The sequence below is a fragment of the Pteropus vampyrus genome, unplaced genomic scaffold (genome assembly GCF_000151845.1).
Source record: "Pteropus vampyrus isolate Shadow unplaced genomic scaffold, Pvam_2.0 Scaffold31, whole genome shotgun sequence".
Classification (NCBI taxonomy): Eukaryota; Metazoa; Chordata; class Mammalia; order Chiroptera; family Pteropodidae; genus Pteropus; species Pteropus vampyrus.
In genome coordinates this window covers 5,285,328-5,291,979 of record NW_011888812.1, presented here as the reverse complement: position 1 = coordinate 5,291,979, position 6,652 = coordinate 5,285,328, and the positions used below count along the sequence as shown (strand labels likewise).

Genomic DNA, 6,652 nt, shown 5'->3' with positions numbered 1-6,652 from the left:
ATGTACAGTGTAGAATTCATTAAAGGGCCATTGCATCCTGTCATATTAATCTGCACTGCAATTCTCGTTTCGCTTGGTCGTGATGTCACTCTTTGGGCTTTGTTTGTTAATTCTGGAGTTTCAGAGTCAGTGTTCACAGATTTTGAGATTAAATATCCTGATATCCTCTACTACTGCTATGTTCTTTTTTCCCAAGAAATATTGCATTTTTTTTCCTTCCTGGCTTTGGTTCATTCTGTTAAATTGTGTATTCAAAATAAATACTACAACTGAAAGATTTATGGTAGAATCAAAGCAAAATATATTCTTAATGTGTCAATATTTATTTCAGTTTCCTCATAAATCTTCAATGTCTCTTAAGGAAGTCTTTTTTTCTAATTTGGATGTTTTAAAGCTAAATAATGTTGAATTAGCTACCTAAATCTATCTAAAATGATTTTTAATGAAATTATTTAGTTGAAGACAAGCATTGTACATAGGGTACTGTATGGAAGGTAGTAAAACATTCATATTATTTATACAGTTAAGGTTTCATTTATCCCTTGAATATCCCCACGCCTATTGAACTGATTATGCACAGTAACTGTGAGAGCTTCATAGACTGACACTGGATTGCACCCTGCTTTTCCATTATTATGTATATATATTTTTATGCCTACAGCACCTGGTCTTCCTAGGCAGTCTCCCATCCAAGTACTAACCAGGCCCAACCCTGCTTAGCTTCCGAGATCAGATGGGATTGGGCTTGTTTAGGGTGACATGGACACAGACATTTTTTTTTTTTTTCTTGACTTTATCTTATCCCCCAAGCAAGGCTACATGCTCTTTGAGGGCTTTGTTTTCTGCTGTTATAGCCCTTTATACCTGACTTTATTTTAATCAAGTGCCTAATGGCTATGGTGGATTACTTCCTGATATTTCTCTTCCATTTTTGATGGCTCGGTTCTCCAGGACAAAACTAGGCCTTGGTCCTATACCCTAGCCTGGGGCATTCAGCCTCAGACATTTTGTGAGCACTCAGCAAATCGTTCTCATCCTGGAATTGTGTTGAAGACAAATAATAATTTATTTTTTTCTCTCAGTAGAGCACAGTGCATAGTAGATATTCAACAAATACCTCCTAAAGTAGATGACATAATTAATGGATCACCTAGCATACAACAAGTGCTTTAATATGTTAGCTATCACTCTTAATCCATGGATATGCATCAGGTATTTGAGGTAGATTTTAGGTCGTGAGAAACAACTGATTTTCAAGTTTCATATTCACAGGGATCCTAGCCTTAAAGAAGTAATTATAAGTTTAGGATATTCTGAACAACTTGTGAGCTGGGGATCAACAGATCAGAAGTCTATTTTGGAATCAGTTAACTTAGTTTAACACTCAAGATTTAGCTGAATTCCTTGTTTTATTTAAAGAGACATGCTTGATACTTCTGTAACTGTCTTGTACAGCTAAATACTGACAGAAGTGTGATGTCTAAATTAATGCCAGCCATACTAATCAAAGGTTATTTGCTTTACTGTTTAAACAGAGATTATTCATGGCATGAGCTGATGTGTTTTGATTTCTCAACATGTCAGCTATAAGATCAGACTGGATATTTTAGCCTTTTGATAACTCCCTATAAATAGAGGCATAAATTATAAATGCTCATTGATGCAATTATAAATTGTCATTTGGTATCCTTTGATTCTGGCAAAATATAATCTTAAATTAAAACCTTACACTGGGGGTGACTTCTATCTCCACAACTCTATAAGCTAGTAATTCTCGATGCAATGATCATTTATTTGCTCTCATCCTATTGTAAAAATTGCCCTCACCTGTATGTTTATAGATTTATCTTCTCCTAACTGTGCACCTGCCCCAGCCACATCTAACAAGGTTCTTCTGAGGTGCTAAGAGGTAGGCATTAATAAAATATAGAGCCTAGTGGTACAGCCAAGCCTGATAGGTTTTCTCAGATGATCATGTGCTCTAGTCATTGGAAGTCTATATTTAGGGTGTTAGCAAGGAAGGTAGAGTGATGATCATTACCATCCATGGGCCTAAGGTAAGATATTACTCCACCTGGTTTAAAATCCCATCTCTGCTGCTAACAAGTTAAAAACTTGGACAAGTAAGTTAACTTCCTAGTTTCTACATATTTAAAATGGAGAAAATGTGATACGGAATTAAAGTTTTTTTTTTTCTTTTTTTGAGGCACACATGAAATAATTTATACATTTTCATTACAAAGAAAATAACGCCCCCCCCACTAATTCCCTTATGAGTTTTTGATAACTAAGCCACCCCTAGAATTCAAAGCAAATTAGAGTGGAGTGCAATGTGGGATTAATGATGTCCTCCTGTTTGTCTCAGTGACACAGAATATTTTTTTATTTATGCCCTAAAATATCTCAATCAGTTTGATTTCTGGTGGCCCCAGTAACTTCTCCCATGTTTAATGTGCCTGTTGAGATCTCTGATTTATCTCCCTTATCAAAAATCTTTCTACAGGTCAAAGTTTTCTCATATACCTAAAGTTTGCTAAATAATAAATGGCCCGTTCTTTTTTTTTTCTCTTTTCATTCACATCTAGAAGTTAGAACTCAATGTATATGTCAAGAAAAAGAAAACAAACAAACAAACAAACTTCAGCTCTTCTCCTTTCTCATACAATAAGAAATTGAAGAACAGAACTAGAACGAATATGAAACAAGTGAACACATGAATAAAAATACGAAAGAAAAATATCGAGTAACTTTTGGTCCCCCAAGAAATGGAGAGAGGCTGAAATCAGGACTTTGCAGTTCCTTGTCCTCTGACTTCAGGAAATCTCTGAGTTTGATAGAGTTAACCCAAAGCCAAAACACACAAATGAGACCCGGTGGAACAATTAACAGTCTCAAGCTGATTCAATGAACACTAAATTTATCTGGACAATTTGCACAATTCTCTAGGATTGATTCGGGTTGTCGCCCATCTGGCCCAGTTAGCAGATTGTTGTTAGTGCGTTAACAAAGTTATGTTAATGGTAAGTTAATGCTGGTATTGGAATTTGGTATCTGAGTGTTTTTTGACTGGTTCCTTACACACTGTGCTATTTTCTCACTCACCCATGAACTTGCCAGCAATGGCATCAGGTATGCAGTGAATTCTTTCTTCCACAAGATGTTTAGCCTGTTCCTTTGATTCTGCATGAAAGCTTGGGCTTTGGGGAAGGGCTCTCAGAGTGTCTCCAAGGTTTTTACCCTTGCAAGCATAAACTGAAGGTCCAGCTTCTTGGCCCAGGTTATAGCATTTGTAGCTGGCCGCATCAACCCATAACACTTTTATAGTGCACTTATGGGTGCCATGAGATCAATAAAGCCAGAGCAATTGAACTTGACATAATTTCTCCTTTAAAAGAGGTGTCACATTTTGAAAGGCCCCAAGGAACTGCCAATGGAAAAAGAGACAAGTAGTCTGATAATACATCTTACATGAACCTCTTTTTATCCACTTTTATAGATGGGAATGTGTCTAATTCGGAAAAACAGTCTCTATCTTCAAATGAAGGTTAAGTAAGTCAGCAACACTCAGGAAGAATCAATCAGATCATTTGCAGGTTACTTTTCTCAATGCATATTTTACTATGTATATAAAATTAGATCAAAGGTTGAGGAGGTTTATTAGGGGATAAAAAATACCTTTATGAGCTGCCATATTTCACTCTAGAGTCAGTCATGCTGTAATGAGGACCAAGCACGGGAGGTAAAATGAGATGGAATGTTTGAGGCAAAAAAAAAATCTCGGTGGAAATTAACCTGGCCTCAAAAGAGCCTTTAAAAAACAAAATGCTGCCAAAAACAAACCAGTGCAACTGCAGATTTGAAGGTCAGCATTCAAAAAGGACAATAAATGCAAATATTATACCAACCGTTTACAAAGTTACTTTGAAAAAAAAGAGAGAATGCATTTGGTCAACTTGGACTACTACTGTTGCTGTCAGTAAAAATCTCTACTAATTTACTCTCCCATACCTTTTTCTGACACATGCATTATCCCTTATGATCCAAATATGATCATCGCCCTGGGGAAACTGTCACCTTCATGGAAATAAATGACCCTAGGCTTGCTTTTATATCTACAGCAATCACTATGACCTGTTCTCCTATTAAAGAAGTAAATAAGGAGTTAGAAATGGAAATAACATAAAGGAAAATTAATGAACGCTTTATAATTTTTTTTTCCTTTTAAAGAATTAATCATGCATGCTCTGGATAGAGTGAAAGGAACACAACACTGCATCTTTCCTTGGGTCACTGTTTTGTAATTCCTGCCAAGAAAGTGCCAGAAGAAGGCAACAAATGTCACAGAAAATCTGTGGGTATCTGAATCAAATTTTTTATCTCTTTTAATGAGTAACCCTATCAGGAAATTGGGATATTTTATTATGAGAGATGACTCATTCAAATCTAGACCAGAAATAGGTCCTTTCAGTATTATTAGATGAGTTTTATTTTATGCATTTTATATCATTATATATAAACTAACATAAAAATAAAAGCAAGAAAAGCTGGGAGAAAGAATAGAGTGAATTCTGTTCTATTTTATATAGATTTATATTTTGAAACAAAACATGTACAAATAGTGATATCCAAGATAGCTCAGATATTGCTGGATAATAGAGTGTATTTCCTTAATTGCAAATAAATCAAATCGGTGAGTCAACAGACACAGATATATATGACATGACAATATTGAAGAGTTTAATTAACCCAGATGGAACTTAAGGGCTTTCTAGAATGAATAATCCAAGGAAGCAACTTACATTAGAATATATGTAGTCTTGCCAATTTAAATAGTTGTTAGCCCCATCTGGTAAAAAAACAAACAAACAACAACAACAACAAAAAAAAACATTTGCTATTATTACCACATATTTGTTTATTGCAATTATATATTTTTATTTCAAAGAGCCTGAAGTGTTATACTGAGACTTTGCTACATCTGATATAATAAAAATTAAAAAAAAATAGAAGAGAGAATGATAATTGAAAAAAGAGAGAGAAATGATGAAAAGGATAATAGTAGCAAATAATTGCTAATTAAAATTTCCTTTGAAGTGTCTATAATACCTTGCAGCCTACCAGAAGTACAAGTGGAAAAGAGGATGAGCTAATTTTATAGCTATATCATTTAATCTTTACAATGCTCCTATAAGGTTGTTTACTTGCCTCCACGTTACAGATAAAGAACCAGCTCTGTGAAGATTAATACACTTGAAGAAGAGTTGCTATGAGGAAAATTCTGTAATTCTAGGAAATGAACTGAAAGCTGCCCTAAAAGTATTGGGTAAAATAAATAACCAGGGGTAGAATTATCTCAGACCCTAGAGAATGAATCTGTCAAAATCTTAACAAGAAATTTGTCAACAAATATAGCAAACAAAAAAATGTCCTACAGACTGGCAACAGTCAATACATATTTCAATCCTCAAGAAAGGACACACCAAGAAGTATAGTCACTGTAGCACCATTGCTCTAATTCCCTACGTAAGTAAAGTGGTGCTCAAGATGATGTAACAAATCCTTCTACCTTATCTGGAGCAAGAAATACCAGCTGTTCAAGCTGAATTCAGAAAAGAAAGAGGCACTAGAGACCTAATTGCAAGCATTTGTTGGATATTGGAGTGCTCCAAAGAATTTCAGAAGACGGTTACTCTGTTTTATAGACTACAGTAAAACCTTTGACTGTGTCAATTATCAGAAGCTATGAGTTTCTCTGAAAAAAAATATGGGTGTTCTTCAACACTTGACTATCCTAATGTATAACCTGTATTGTGGCAAAGAAGCCACTATCAGGACAGAATATGGAGAGACAGAATGCTTTCCTATATGTAAAGATGTCAGATAGGGGTGCATTTTATCTCCCCATTTTTAAAATCTGTATGAAGAACATATCATACAAAACAACAACAACAACAACAACAACAAAAAACCTGGGCTACACTCAGAAGAAGGAGGAGTGAAAATTGGTGGAAAAAAATATCAATAACTTAAGATATGCAGATGATACCATCTTACTGGCCAAAGGTAGCAATAATTTGAAACAAATTCTGATAAATGTGAAAGTAGAAAGTGCCAACACAGGACTACATTTAAACAACAAGAAGAGAAAAACCATGACTAGAGGAGAAACACACAATTTTAACATAGATGATGAAGACATCGACATTGTAAATATTTTGTTTAACTTGTTTCAGTCATCAATTCAAATGAAGTCTTTAGCTTAGAAATCAATAGAAGACTGAGACTCAGAAGGGCAGCAATGGAGGAATTAGGAAAGTTTAGCAAGAGCAAAGATGCATCATTCAGACACCAAGGGTAATATCATCCATATCATTGTATTCCCCGTTACTATGTACAGTGCAAAAGATGGACAATAAAGAAGGCTGACAGAGAAAATATTGATTTATTTAAAATACAATGTTGGGTGAGAGCTCTATGGATTCCCTGGACCACCAGAAAGGTGAATAAGTAAGTCCTAGAGCAAATTAAGCCTGCAAAATTACTGGGGCAAAAATGACAAAATTAAAACTATCTTACTTTGGTTACATTATGAGAAGGCAGGGTTCTTTGAAAAAGGCAATAACATTCTGAAAAAGTGAAGGCAGCAGGGAAC

At 35.0% G+C, this 6,652-nt stretch overlaps 1 pseudogene; it reads right to left on the bottom strand.

The window, feature by feature from the left end:
- Positions 1-652: 652 nt before the first annotated feature.
- LOC111737856 lies at positions 653-771 on the bottom strand (annotated as a pseudogene).
- Between the last annotated feature and the right edge of the window lie 5,881 nt (positions 772-6,652).